The following is a 14,891-nucleotide window of genomic DNA, read 5'->3' as shown; positions in this document are numbered from 1 at the left end:
ATGTCTTCACCTCCCTCCGGTTGCTTTGTGAAAAGTTGGAGATCTTTCCCACTTCATATCTAGGGAGACCTTTTGCAATTGTGGTTCACAAGAAGTAAACCATGGGGGGAAAAAAAAAAAAAGGGGAAAAAAAATGCAGTCTAGTAATGTAGGGGCTCATCCTGCTCCTAGCAGAGCTGCTGCGACAGTATCTAGTGTGCTAGCTGAATTATTAGCATGCAAGGATTTCTGAGACCTTGGATTAGGGGTAGGTAAGTATGAGGGAGAGGTTTTTTTGTTCGCAGTCTGGGCCAAATCACTTCTGCGAGGGAGGCGTGCAGCAGGGATCCTGCCTGAGCAAGGTGTGTGCAGCTCTGCCGTGCTGCCGTGTGCGAGGAGGGGTCCTGGGCAAACGTGGAGCAAATCTGGGGAGCGAATCAACATCTCCCTCTTGGATTTAAGTACAAATTCTTAGTTGCTTCTGGTGTTTTGTTGATCAAGCTTGGTTAGCACGATGCTAGATTTCCACTTAGGCTAATGATTGATGGGGGGAGGAGCAGGACCCAGCCCCCAGGATCTCTGGATCTCTGCAGTGACACTGGGAATGCCCATGGTCCTCGGGAACCCCAGCATCTCCCAGAGAGCCATTAACCCTGTAGCATATCTGCAGGAATCAACAGCACGGCCAAAACCTGTCCTGGATCTTTCTGACAGGGCTCTGTCGCTCTGCAGCTTCAAACACCCCCGTGCCTTGCCTCTTCGGCTGATAAATGGAGAGAAACTATTTTGCCGATACACCGTCATAAATTATGGATAACTAAAATCCGCTAGTCATGCGATGGGTATTAATCTGCAACCAAGGCTCTCTTCTTCTTTTAAGAACCCTTCAGAAATGGGATGCGAGCTGCTGCTCTGAGCCCGGGTCGATGCAATGAATACATCGCTGCGGAACATTCTGTTTTGGTTTGACTTTTACTGTAACTTGTAAATTGCAGCGATAAACACGGTCCCTTTTTCCCTGTTCCAGAACTGCTTTGCCATGCTGGAAGATAAAATATATTCTTTTCCTCTTTACTTTCGAAGCCAACTCCGTTTTTGAAGTAGGAAATCTTTCTTTGGAGATGGAGGATTTTGGATGGGGAACAAAGCCCTGCAAACTTTTAATTTGGGGCCCGTTTTATTCTCATTTGGCAGGCAGCTCCTGCTGATTTGCAAAATGTGGATTTTAGGTCCCGAGTATGGGCAAGGGCTTTCTCTGAATAGCGTTTGAGCCACTTGGTGGGACGACCCTGCTTTCTCCAGAGCGATCTTTGATGGTTTGCAGTACAGAAAGCGTTTGAAGCTTCATTTTGCCTTGGGCTTTAAGTCCAGGATTCGGAGCTGAATAATGAATGTCCGTCCATTCACAGAAATTGTTGTCCTATGTGTAAGCGCAGAGGGAAGGCTTTAATCTGGTTGTTCTTGGAATAACTGAGATATTTTGAAGACCGGTCTGGCTTGTGTACAGCAACATGTTTGTAAGGCTTAGTTGTGAATAACACTGTTAAGGGCCTGATCCATGAAAGTCCCCATAGAACAAGAAGCATCAAGAGTCTGAAAATTCAGGATCAAAATCTCGCTGGTTTCTTTGATCTTTTTATGATGCTTCAGATCAATTATAAATATTGTCCTTTAAATCGTGGCATGTTACACATCCGTAACCACGGTGTAAATTCAAGAATTGCTCTGGACTTGGTCCGTACCTCTGAGCTTGCAGCAGGCACGGGGATCGGCTTTATGCATCCATAATGGGGAACCTGTTTCTGTTGGGAAATCATATTTTCTGTGTCTTTGGGACGGAGCATCCCGTGGTCGTGCAGCGCAGGGCTGCTGCTGGCCCCGGTGGTGGGAGGCAGGGTGCCGGCAGCCCTTGCGGAGCTCTTGTGGGGCTCTGCTCCAGCTGGTTGCAAGGACGGGTGCCTCTAGCTCGCTGCCTGGCGGTTGTCATTGTGGTATTTCTGCCGCTTTTCAAGAAAAAACTCAGGTTTTGTTCTGCCTTCGTGTGGCACCGCTCTACCACCAGGCGTAGGGAGCAGGAGGTGAGGACCCTGCTGCCCCAGGGCGTGATGTCGCCCCTCGGTGCTGAACTTCCCCTATTACCTTTGTGCTCATCCTACTAATTTATTTTTTTGTTTAACAAAATGAGCTCTAAATGCTTTTACCATAAGTTGGGTTATATCTTTCAGTGTAAATGAAGCATATAATTGTGTTTTCCTAACAGCTCTACATTAAAATTAAGTTATTGTACTGCTAATGTGTTTTCCTTGACAATTTTCCATCCAGAGAGTGCAAAGCTTCTGTTTGAAGCTGTTGCATACCGTGTTCCCAGTCTCTTCCTAGTATTTTATTCTGCATTTCTAAAGCCGGGGTGAAGTGTTAGCACGATTCCAGCTTTGGTGCCATTGACTCCTAATTGGATGCTTGAACTCAAATGTTCGACCTTCATGATTTTCCGTATGCGTTTCCATATGATTAAAGCTTATGATGGGGACACAGGGCTCAGCTGCAGCGGGGAGGGGGAATCTTGCAACAAAACTTACTGAAACAAACCCTAATCACACCACTTTCCACTAAAAAAAGTGTTTGAAAACTGTGCAGGATTGCTTGGCTTTGCACACGTGCGGCCAGGTTTAAATATTTTAATCATCCGCATCCCCCTCTCCTGCTTCTTTCTATTGTTTCCTTGTGATGGTTTTGTTCTGATGGATGCCATTTCTTCTTTGAAAAATGGCACTGGCTGCTGCATCGCCTGCAGGCGAAATCTTTGCATTATGCCACAGAATCTCTCCTCCGCCGTAATCTCGTGCATAGATTGGTTGACCTCTGCAGATATAATTAAATCTCTTCCTGACGACTGCGCGATTTCAGCCCAGCTCTGTGGCCAGCGCGTCTGTTAGCTAAGTGTTAAATTAGGGCCCTCTACCCGTAATTGTTATTCTGGAAAGACGATTTGAGAGTCGGCTGGTGCTGGTGGCTGCACGCAGCTTCGGAGGAGCCTTATCGGAGGAAATGGGGTGACTCTGGGGCTGAGGCAGCTGCTTGACCTCTAATTATAGCCTGCTCACTGGGGGCTGCCTTGCACGACTGTTTAGAATGGAGATTTTTACATACACGTACACGTATATATTTCTGTTGGTTTAAACACCTGTCCGCTTGCTCTCATGGTGCAGTTTTTCTGCATTTCTGTTGAGCTCCTAACCGGGCAGGGGCCAGGAGAGGGAGGTGGCGGGGTGGGACCTGTTCCCAGGCAGGGTGGGAGCGAGGAGCACTCCTTTATCGGGTTAGCTGGATCACATTAGCAGGTTTTCTTCCCACAAAACCGACCGATGACTCAGAGTTTCCATTCCTGTCTGGATTCATCCGGAGGCTCCGTCCCCTTTCTCTGTCTGTGTGCACATCGCGCTCTTCCTCTGCTCTCCCCTTCAGAGCAGACCATCCTCTTCCTCCGCATCCCCTTTTGTTTGCAGGGTGGAGCCTGCACGCTCGTGTGCTTGTGGTCAGAGCTGCGAGATAAGGGCTGTGTTGTGGCTCGGCTGTTTTGCCTGGTGAAAACTGCCCTTGGCCTCCATTTCCAGAAGCAGCGGGCTATTTTGGGGTACCTGAAGGGTTTGGGGGGGTTCTTGTGAAGGCCTCAGGTCACCCCAAGCACTGAGAAGATCCAGGTTGTGGAAAAGGGGTATGCGGAGCACGAGGCTCCCCAAAAGGCTTCTTTCTCCCAGAGGTGTGGAGCTCCACTTTAACATCTCTGAAAGGGTTGCATGCAAGCCAGGCATGGAATTAAGACCTCCCATTTCATCGGTTACTGAACCCTAAACCAAAGGTAAACCTTGTCAAAAAAATAAAGAAAACCATTTAAATGTGTTCTGTGTCTCTCATCTTTCATTGGCGCTGGGAGCACCGCGCCGGTCGGGGCGAGCTTGCCCTGGGGGAGCAGCCCCATGGGAGATGCATTTTTAGGGAGTCTCAGGAACTTGGTGTCAAGTCCCTGGCATCAGAAGGGGGCAGCGTGTACCCCAGGGCCCTTCACGGAACGGAAACTTGGACAGCATAGACACGACTTCAGGAAATTTTAATGGGAAATTTTGCATGGAGACACTTAACTGAATTATCTTGGTCTGTCCCAGCTCATGCAGTGGGTGCAGAAAGTGCTTGGATGTCACCTGAAGAAGAAAAAGCAGAAATGCTGTGGCGGGGGGGGGGGGGAAACGTGAACCAGAGAAGCTGGGGTCTGTTGTAGCTCCGGGAAGCATTTGTGCCTCCTGGTGGGATCCTGCCCTGTTTGTCGCCGTTCAGCCTGGGGAGGCAACATTTTCCCCTGATGCGTTATCTTGTCTCTAAATAGCATTCAAAGGAGAAGAAGAATGTGCTGTTAAAAATACCAAACTTTGGGGAATGGCTGGCAGACTTTACTGCTGATAAGCATTGTTGATTGAAGATCAAACGGCCCTTGAAAGCAGAAGAAAAACCTTCCAGCAGAGCCATGGATCTGACCCTGCAGCCAGACAGTGAGGTCACCCGGGCTTCAATCTGTGTATATTTAGGAACCTGCACTGGAATTATGGTCTGGTCTCCTCTACCCCAGACGGATTTTGGCGACATGGTGGTTTTAAACCTGATAAATCTGCTAAAGCTGAGAACAACATTTATTAGATGCCAAGAAAACCAGAGTCATGTTTTCATTATTAAGTGGTAGGTTATTTTTTTTTTTTGGTTTTCCCTTACGATAAAAAGTCTGCCCAGAAGGAAAGGCTGCAGGTCACAAAGGGAACCAAAGACAAGTGGCGTGTGCTTTTTTTATTAATTGAAAATCTGCATTTCTGTGTCAAGGTGGCAAATTAATTGTGGGTGGCTGTCTGTTTGCAAACGAGGGAGTTCTACCATGCCTGTGCAAATCCACACGTGGAGTCTTTAACTACCTGATTTAAGTCAGACCAGTGTGTAGGCTTTTTGAGAACAATTTTAAAACAGTTTTTTTCCGCTCTTTGGTTTTGGAGAGGGGAAAAATGTTATCAAAATGGTCTGTTGAGCTTCATAAGCTTGCAGCAATTGAAGTAAGTCGGTCGGCATGTAGTGAGCTTCTTTTTGGGGGGACAGCAGTGGTGCACACCCTGGTAGGGATACCGAATTTGTGAGGGTACAAATGAAACAAAGATGTGCTTAAAAACATAAAACATAGGTTGGAAGGGACCTCCAGAAGTGTATTTAAAATAATTCCAGTGGCACCTTCCACTACTGAGATGGCAAAAGAAGAAAACATCCACATCCAGCCCATACCTCCTGAGAGCCTTGGGATGCAGGTCTGATACAGTGAGAATCCTGCTGGTGATGGCTGCAATACGATGCTAAATTGCAAGGTTGCAATAAAAAGGGCTTTAGTTAGAATTAATAAAATGTGAAGTGCCTCCTTCCTCGGAAAACAAGCAATATTGACTGAGATTTCGAAACACATCTTGAAGGAGCAGGCATCCAGGTTGCAGACTCCAGAGGCGCCTCTGGCATCCTTTCCCTAAAAGTGTTACTATTTGTATTGCTGTGGAGGATTTCATTTCATTTTGGGGGCTGGAAAGGTCACAGTGAGAGAGTTTGAGAGGAAGTTAGTGACAAGCTAGAAACAAGGGCAGCCTAGTACAGAACTGTGCCGCTTCTCCCACTTGCAGCTTGCGTGGCACCGTGATGCCGCCCCGTGTGTGTGCTGATGCTGCAGGCTGTGCTGGAGTCATGCAAAGTCCCTTTGTAATATTCCAGCCTCGTCCAGCTGGACTGAAAGCCTGTCTTCATCGTGGTGTCGGTGATATCTAGGGGCTGCCTTCCTGAATGTGAGCTGCTGCACACTAAACAAATGTTGAACGTGCCCAGTTTCAGGTACAACTGTTGGGCACTTCATAAGCTCCCTGGCCAGAGAGGGAGTATGGTTTTGCAGGAAACACAGGGAGGCTCTACAAGTAAAGATGTGGTATTCATTGTCGAAATAAAATTGTTGCAGAACAAGCAAATCCAAGTGTATCATGGAAACATTTCTGCTGTGAACTGTGCTTGATTCATTCTAAGTCCTGTCCAGAACTGTCCTCTATGTGAAGCCAAAGATCTGCTTCCTGGCTGCTGAACAGCACTGCGTAAAGTCAGGTATCTGGGAAACGTGGATTTCAACATCCTTTTGTTTTGTGGAGGTGTCTTATGATGTTCTGAAACTCATCTGGAGCTTCTTGTTTGCTCCCAAAGTTGGAAATTGTGGGCAGCATGTTGGGACTGCCAAAATCCCGCTCAGAGATAAGAAGAGCGAGCTCCTGTATCTAGGGCTTGTGTCACTGTCATCGTGCCATGAGCGTGGGGATGGTGCCAGCTTGGGAGGGATCCTCTGCTTGGCAAAACCAGGTCTCAAAAGCAGGCTGCCTCTTTGCTTAGCGCGGTTACAGCTGGAAGGATGTGGGATGTGGAAGTTTCTGAAGATCTGCTGCGCCTTGTCCCACCACTAGATCACCGTGCCAGAGCACTGAGGGACCAGAGATCCTCTGGTGCTGTGAAATGGGGCTGGTGGCTGACATCCTGCCCTCTGAGCATGGCTGTGGGCATCTCGGCTGCTCCCAGCGGTGGTGTAGCACAGACAGGGACTAGCTGGGCCACCCAGAACTGGTGGCCTTGTCCCTTCGGCCACAGCTGGAGACACTGGAGGAGCCAACAGGGAGACCCAGCTTCCTTTGTGCCGTGCTTGTTTGGAGGTAAACTCAAGGTCAAATAGTACTAACCCAGCACCATCCAGGCTGAATTGGCTTTAAATTTACTACATGAAGCATCCAACATGGCTGGATGCTGAGCCTTTCCGAGCGCAGCTCCTGCAGGTGGAGGTGCTTCTCCCGATGCAGCGGCGGAGCCAGGCCATGAGTGTGTTGTGTCCTTGCCCTGAGCATCGCTGAGCTCCACAATTGGTGTCTGCAGGGCTGAGGCAGCTCAGCAGGAGCTGCTTAGACCTCACAGCTTGGGGCTCTGCATGAGAGCATTTTCCCTTTGCTGTGTTTAAGTGGCACAAGCTTAAGCGGAGCGCCGTAACGAAGCACAAAGCTTAGTCCGAGCGGGTGGGAGGGAGGTGAAAAAGGGAAAGCTTAATTCCCTGCTCATCTGTGCTGCAAATTCCCTTTGGGGAGGTTTCCTCTCTTCCTCCCTGTTGTCCAAGTGTTTCTTCTGTTACATGTGTTATTTTTTTCTTTAGCCTGGGGGCTGCCGCGAGAGGTGCCTCTTTGCTCTGCCGGCTGTTCCTGATGCTTCCTTTCCCTTGCTAATAACAATTGTTTCTGCCAAAATCGCTTGGCGGTGTTATGTAAACCTCGAATCGCAAGCTAACGCTCTGCTCCGGGGGCTCCTACACGTGCCGGATGGGATTCGCGCCCGCGCTGACTCCGCTGCCTTCGGGCACATCATGCCACGTGTCGCCTTGGCTCAGCATCCCCCCAAGGTGAGTGGCCACCGGCCACGTTATCCACGGCGATCTGAGCCAATACCCCCCTTTTTGCTGGCATTTTCAGTGGGAGGCATGAAAACACCCTGTAAGCCACTCAGGGCTGGGATTTAAACTGTTTTTAGAGCACGGTACCCGCGCATCAGAGCTTGTTCTCAGCACTGGGGTCTCTGTTTCTGCTGGTGGGTTTGCAGCAGCGTTGGCGGGTGCGATGTGCGTGGTTTCTCGCGAGCACCTAAGGCGGATCATTGCATCTCCACCCTGCTGCTGCCTGCAGGGCAAAGCCTGGCTGCATGGTCCCTGTGCTTGCTGCCAGCCAGCCGATGGGATTTGAGCTCCTGAGCACCTTCCTGGAGATGTTGGATTCCTACAGAAGTGCTGGATGGGGACCTCTTCTCCTGTGCCAAATTGCGTGGGACCTCCTCGGGAGCGTGCACTCTCTCAGTTGCAACCAGTTGTTTACCTGGGAAGTGGTGCTAGCGGAGACCTTAATTAATTTCTAAGTGCTTCTTAATGTGATTTGGCAGCCAAAATTGAAGAGAGAGAACCACCATTGCTGTGTGCCCAGCCTCCTCCCCACATACTCCAATGTTTGTGGGAGATTAGAAGGAGATTAAATCCCACAGAACTGGCAGGTGATGCTGATGGATGTTGGGAGGGGATTAGGGTAAATCCATTCCTCCTCCTGATTTAGTTCAAGATTTGAATTCATTGATAAAATTTGCCCAGGTTTCATTTCTGAAACCTCCTCCGAGCTGGTGACTCTGTGGAGGTGTAAATGAAGGCAGAACTTGTCTCTCCTGGCTAATGAATTAACCTTTATCAGGCTGATGAATGCTGAAGATAGCTGTGCATCTGTTCCTGTCACAGCATCCAATTAACCCACAGTGCCACAGAGTAAAAGTGCCAAGGGACTGGCTCCTTGGCAGGAGGTCTGATGCCTTGGTCCCCTGTGGCATGGCCACGAGTTTGCTCCGTTGATGGATCTGGGTGTGCAGGATGCTGTCAGTTCCCATCAGCTGCTTGAGTCTCAGCCCCAAATGCCATCTGTGGTGGTGGTGGGAGATCGTGAGAGTTGCCACTTCTGCTTCTCTGCACTGGGCATGGTCAAACGAAGTTCTTGAGGAGCTGCTGGGAGTGCAGGGGGTGCTGCTGTGGGGCCTCTGCCACAGAAGAGCTTTATAAACTGGGGCAGTGTGCCATGGGGTTGTTGCTCCTGGAGACCTGCCCTGCCCAAAGCATCTGCAGAAGCTGGCGAGGCAGAGAGAGAAAAAACACATAACGCAATACAACTTTGGCATTTGGGGCTTTTAGAGACGAGTACGTGCCCTGGAGCCCTGTTTGGAGCCCTGACCCTGGCTGGGGGTGCTTGTGTGAAGCGGCTTGGCTATCTCGCTGCTCCTTGCCACCCACAAACCTCAGCTCTCAGCTTCCCTGCAGAGAAACCACCTCTGTGGTGGCCACGGTGGCAACTCCAGGATGCTTCAGAAGAGAAAACAAGCCTGTGAGCAGCAGGTATCTCCATGCTGCTCATCAAATCTGATGTTTAAAACTCATGGGGATGCATGTAAAGTGGCACATAAGCCTTTTTGACCAAAGAGGCCAAACGTGCTCATGAAAAGCTTGCCTTGGAAGCTTAGGGAATCTGAGAGCATGGTGGCCCCACCATACGAGTTTATGGCAAGTACTCGATGACCCCTTGGTAGCTCTGGAGATATAAGGGCCAGCTGGTGCACCTGGCGTCCGTGCCCTGTAGAGCCCGTCCGTAACTTGTCCATCCCCTGCTCTCCATAACTTGTATTGCTCACCAAGGCGAGCACTGTTAGTGCAAGCATGGGCCAGATGCTCTTATCCCAAGTGTAATCTGAAGTTACAGACCCGGTACAGCAGGGCTGAAGGCACGGGGATGATTTGAACAAGTAGTGTGGTGGCGTACAATGACCAGAGCTCTGCGTGGAGCATCTCTGTTTGCTTCCTTGGGGTGTCTTTGGATTTATGGGGCTGTAAGCAGCAATCACAGTCTCCTCCAGACCTGGTGGGATGGGTAGGAAAAATGAAGCCCAGTGGTAAGTCACAGACAGCTGGGAGTACTTCCAAGAACATAATGCTTGGGAGTAATTTAGAAATAATGTCGTTGGAGTTACGCTTTTCTAGAAAGGGAGAAAGAGAGCTTGAAATTAAATATACATTAAACAGAAATTCTTAACTTCGTTAAGCAAGAAGATTTTAAGGGCAGTGTCTTGCAGTTTTTTCATCATGCTGCTGCACAGGCTGGTGTTTGCCAATGAGTATGTCTCCAGGAAGAGCAAGAAGTGCAGTTAAGTTTACCATATGGTGGAGGGTGGAGGAGAATATCTGATATCTTTTTTTTTTTTTTTTCTTGTGGTGATGGCAGTTTGTTTACAAAAGAATCACCTTTGTATTTGCTTAGCGTAAACATGAAAATAATTGTTGCCATAACATCTCTCTGTAAGAGGAATATTGTTTTAAAGCACTTTGGGGTTACGCTAGTTGAGTGCGGAGTGGAGCAGGTAAGCCCCGGCGGGGCTGGTGCTTCAGCTGACAGCTTGACGTGGGGATGTGCAGTGCAAGTCTCCACAGGCCAGGTGGGAAATGCGTTTTTTGATGTAATTCTTTATGCTCCTTTCCTTCTCTCCTCCCTCCGCTCACCCCGGGGAGGAGGAGCAGCATCTCACCCCAGCAAAGTGCTTAAAGCTTTTGTATCTGACAGCAGAGCTCATTGGGAGCAGTGACCTGATACACAGGTCAATGAACCCGAGGAGGAGAAGCGCCAACTCTTGCTTGCATTTGGGGCTTTTCTAGTTTTTGCCTTTTTTTCTAACTCTGCCTAAATGTGACATCTCGTGGTGGGACGAGCAGGAAAGTTCTCGCTGCTGCAGCTCTGAGTGTCCGTAACTGCATAAATAGCTGCTGGAGGTGCGGGTTGGCTTCCACCCCCAGCAGCCTGTCTGCACGCACAGCCCTGAGCACGGGAGGAGGTTTCTGTGCACCCAGGTCCAAGCTGTGTCCAGGAGGCAGCTCTCTGGAGCTGCAGATGCATGCACAGCAAGCCGAGGCCTCGGAGAGTTTGGCACAGGTTGGTTTTCCAGCGGTATCCAATGATGTAATATAGCAAATATTAGGAGAACAACATCTGGTAGCACTGCTGTCTACATGCTCACTGCAAACAAATTTTCAGACCTGTGTAAACATTCGGTTTAGTAACATAATGCTGCGGTAAGAGGCTTGTGCAGTCAAGGCCACCTGCTTGCTTCTTTTCCTCTCCCGTACAGTAACGAGGCCATTTTTAGTTTGGTTTTGTTTTCAGCGCAGTGAGTGACGCTTTAAAAGCAACTAAAAGCATTAAAAAGAGAAGGCAAGATCTCTTTGTGCAAAGGTGTCATCGTTCTATTTCGAGCTTCAGGTTGCAGTTGGCTCATTATCTCCAGTTGTAAAACAGGTGGGGATGACTCGGATATCCTGGAGGAGGGCTCAGATCCTGACCGGGTTTGGTGCCAGGTGTGTGCTGCTGGTGCCGGGCTGGCTTCCCCCCGCTGCATGCGGCAGGGCCTCTTTGCTCTTCCCTCTTGTCCCAGTGGGAAACAGCTCTGCGAGGGGTGGTGGGAAGCCGGGAAGTGACTTGGCTGGTGGTGGGAGCGGTGGGAGCTCCTCCAGCCCTTGCCGACGTGGCAGGGAGGTACCTGGAGGGTGCAACCCTGCCCAGCTGCTTCACAGGCAAGTTCATGGCAAATCCCAGCCCTGTGCAAGCAGGGGGAGCTCTGCTGGCTTTGCTTGGGGCTGCCGGGGGTGCAAGGCTTTGTCTGAATGTAGGGGACTGCAAAAACTGAGCTGGGGTCTGACTACAACTACACGTGGTCCAGTTGGCCAGAAGGGATTCCACCAGGCACTGAGCAAACACCAGGTCAAGGATGGTCCTGAAGAAAATGTAAGTGAGAAAGCGTGGTTTAGGCTCTCCTTTAGCTCCAGGAGGTCCCTTGGGGGTGTAGATGCCAGCAGCCTGCTACAGCCGCCTTACGCAGGGCCTGGTGCAGCCACCAGCAGTTTGCAACAGGCTGCAGCTTTCCATCAGTGCTGCCTTCAGAAAAGGCCCTAAAAGAAATGGGACTGGCCTGGCACCCCTGGTGGGCTGCGAAAGGGGGCCGTAGATGTCAGAGTCCCACCTCCAGATTCCCTGGTTGATTCACTTGTGATGTATCCTTCGCAAGGCACGTGGTTTATGGCTTTACCAAAATCACCAAAGGCGATGTTTCTGTTGCATCATTCAAAGGATTGCAGAAATCAGCCCTGGACGCCCACTCCTCTGCCATGGCCATACCCAGAGGCGAATTCCTGCCCGGCACAGAGGTGGTGCCAGGCCCCATCCCATGGGCAGTGCCTGGAGCATCCTTTGATGGCCTGAAGCCCTCCGTGACAGCCAGGGACTTCTGCTCACATTACCAGCAGACTGATCTTAAGCATCAACGGTGCATGTGAATGGGAAAAGGGGGCAGTTCTGGTTCCCCCACGCTTGTTACATTCGATATGAGCAGATTTCATTTAAAGAATAAAATAAAATCTAAGCGTGAAGCCCGAGAGATGAGTGAGTGTAAGTGCTATTAGGAGATTACTGGTCATGCCCAGCTTTGTATAATGAAGCTACCTGCTTTGGGGGTAAAACAGCTCCTGGCAGTGCTTAGAGGGGTGCCAGGGCCCCTTTCACCCTTAGTCAGGGTCAGCAGGATTTAAGGGCGCTAATCCAGAGTGCACTGGTGGAGGTGGGGGCATGTCTGGTCCCAGTACTGGTTGAACAGGCTCTGGTTCGATCCCTTTGCATCTCCCACCACCAAGCTTTGATGATGATGAGTGTTTTTTGTGTTTTTCTCCATCAAGTCAGTTCTGGCGGTGAATTAAATCATTATGGTTTTTTTTTCTTTCTTTTTTTTTTTTTTCCCAGTATTCACTGTTCTGAGGTAAATTAGAATAGAGCCTTTTCAAACCAGTCCTTTAATAAAGTATTTAGTTAATAGATGATGCACAGCTCACAAAGCTTGTAAGAATCTGACATGGGGTATCATAATATTATGATATTCAACAGCAAAACCTACTGCATTATCAACTTACCTCTACAGCATGGAGAAGGCAACAGCTGAGGCATAAAAACTAATGCTTCAGTATGACAGAGCTAAAATTGAACTTGGCAATTACTGTGTGCATGATTCACAGTATTGTGAAGTGAAGCTACTATATAAATCAGCTCCAGTAATCATAGGGTTTAAAATTAGTCAGTTACTATTAACTCTGCCAGTGTTAGCATATGCTGAAGAATTATACAAGTGAAAGGTATGGAATATCTGAAGTACAGGTTTAAAGTAAACCACTTGAACAAGCTCCCAGTGGGAGGATTTGAAGTTCATGCAGAAGTGAGGTTTTGGGTACTCTGACAAAGGTTTGTGGAACACATTTAATTGCACATTGCAGCCTAATCTTTTGAATGCTTAACATCCTTTAGAAAGCACCTTTTCATGTTCCCAAGACTTTCACAGTTCACAGAGGGTAAAGTGATGATTGAATTTAATTTTTTCTCCCTTACAGATTATTTTTTTTTCCAGAGCAGCACTATTCAAATACTTTGCAGAGCTCTTCAATGCCAGGCATAGAAAAAAAGGAAACAGCAGGATAATGTTTTAAAATCATTATGGGGAAGTGAAAGGCTGCTCTGAGCACAGCACAGAAATTAGCAACTGCTATGATTGCTAAATTTTTATTCAATGCAAAATTCATGGAATTGGCTGCTATGAAAAAATAGGGGAGTCAAGTTATTTAATGGGATTCTAAATTATGTAGGATGCACAAATATTTTATAGGGGGCTCAGAGCTGCCTGTGTTTCTGTGTGCAAGCAGGACCTGGGAGCAGCTCAGCTGCGGTCAGATCCTTGCTTTATTGTCCAGTCCTGTCCCCTTGCTGCTCTGGTTCACATTCACGATTTCAGCTTAATTTTTGATATAATGCTGTTTCGGTCTTGGTGACGCATCGCTTTGATGAACGTATATGGGTGTATACCTCCGAGAGCTTTCGAAGAAGGGCGAGGATGCATCACTGACTTGCGGCAGAGCTTGTGCTCCTGGCTTGAGCCCTGGGCTCCCCACGTTGGGTGGCTGCAGTACCAGGGACCTCGTGCTTTTGGATCCTGGTCTCTGGGCTTTCTGTGAGAATTTTGGCTGAGCTGTGTGTGCTGTGAGTGATGTTAGAGGAGGAGATGGCTTTGTCTGGAGGCAGGCAGCCTGGCCTGGGCTGCTTCCCGCAGGATGCTCCTGGCACGTGGCTTCGTCTTGTTTCAAGTGCCTCAGCCTGCTGCTGAAAGGCAGCTCCCATCTCTCTTCTCCCTTTCCATGTCCGACCTTGCAGCTGTAACACCAAGGCATGGTGATGTCTGTGTTTTCCTCCCCGCTCGCCTCCTTCCCTGGCCATATCCCATTGCTTGGTTGCAGCTGCTTTCAGTTACAGAACAGGCAACTTGTGTCTTGTTTCCAACTCCATCGAAGTGGAAATGTTGCAGCAAATCTCTGCTTTATTCTTTCTTTACTTTTAGTCCCCCCATGTGTCCTAATTATTTAGTGCAGTGTGCTCAGGCAGGGTTTCTGAGGATGCTCTGGCAGGGATAAGGACTGGACAAGACTGTCTTTTTTTTCTCTTTCTCTCTTTCCTCTCTTTTGCTCTTTTTAATGGGGAATAGGGCTTGTGGCGTGCAGCAGGACTGTGCTTCGCTCCTGGTAAATATGCAAGCGACTTGCAGAAAAATGCTTCGTCCATCCCAGCAAGGTGGGGATGGAGAAGACAGCGGTGAGGGATGGCTAGGTGCTGCTCTGGGGCAGTGCCGGTGTGTGATCATGGAGTTAGTGCCTGCACGCCGCGATTAACCATGAAGACCATGAAGGTCACTGGGCACAGATGAGCCTATTTGCCATCCTACTGGGGACTTTGTATTTTGGAAATTGGCTCTGTTATTTGTCTCACCAGCAGCAAGGCATTACCTTATCAGCCAGAGATAAACCTTGCTGCGTTCGGGTAAAGGATTTTGAAATACATAATTTTCAATTGGCTGATACAGGGTAAATTGCCCCCATTCTCTCTGCCAATAGCTTTAAGATTCGAGAAGAATTTATCAGTACATTTAACACTTCCATTGAAACTCTATTTCTGAGGTTATGGAAATGAGCTACAAATGAAAGTCACAACTCAAGAAGCAGGAAACATGCCTGTAAGCGAGGAAAAAGCTGTCACTGGCATTGTGAAGAAAGAGAGGTATAAATAGGGCATTGGGTTAGAAAGCAGGAAATCTGCGTGCTGTGGGTTTTACTTGGAATTTCTTCTGGTGACCCCAGATAAGATTGTTAACCCTTGTCTCTGCAGACAGTTGTACGT

General features: G+C 48.8%; 1 protein-coding gene across 2 annotated transcripts in view; it reads left to right on the top strand.

Moving 5' to 3' along the window:
- TOX2 (TOX high mobility group box family member 2) overlaps positions 1–14,891 on the top strand; it is a 136,812-nt gene that overhangs the window by 10,394 nt on the left and 111,527 nt on the right. The gene's annotated exons all lie outside the window — the stretch shown is intronic.

This window comes from Anas platyrhynchos, chromosome 21, assembly GCF_047663525.1.
Source record: "Anas platyrhynchos isolate ZD024472 breed Pekin duck chromosome 21, IASCAAS_PekinDuck_T2T, whole genome shotgun sequence".
NCBI classification, from domain to species: Eukaryota; Metazoa; Chordata; class Aves; order Anseriformes; family Anatidae; genus Anas; species Anas platyrhynchos.
This window is presented reverse-complemented; position numbering and strand designations above follow the sequence as displayed.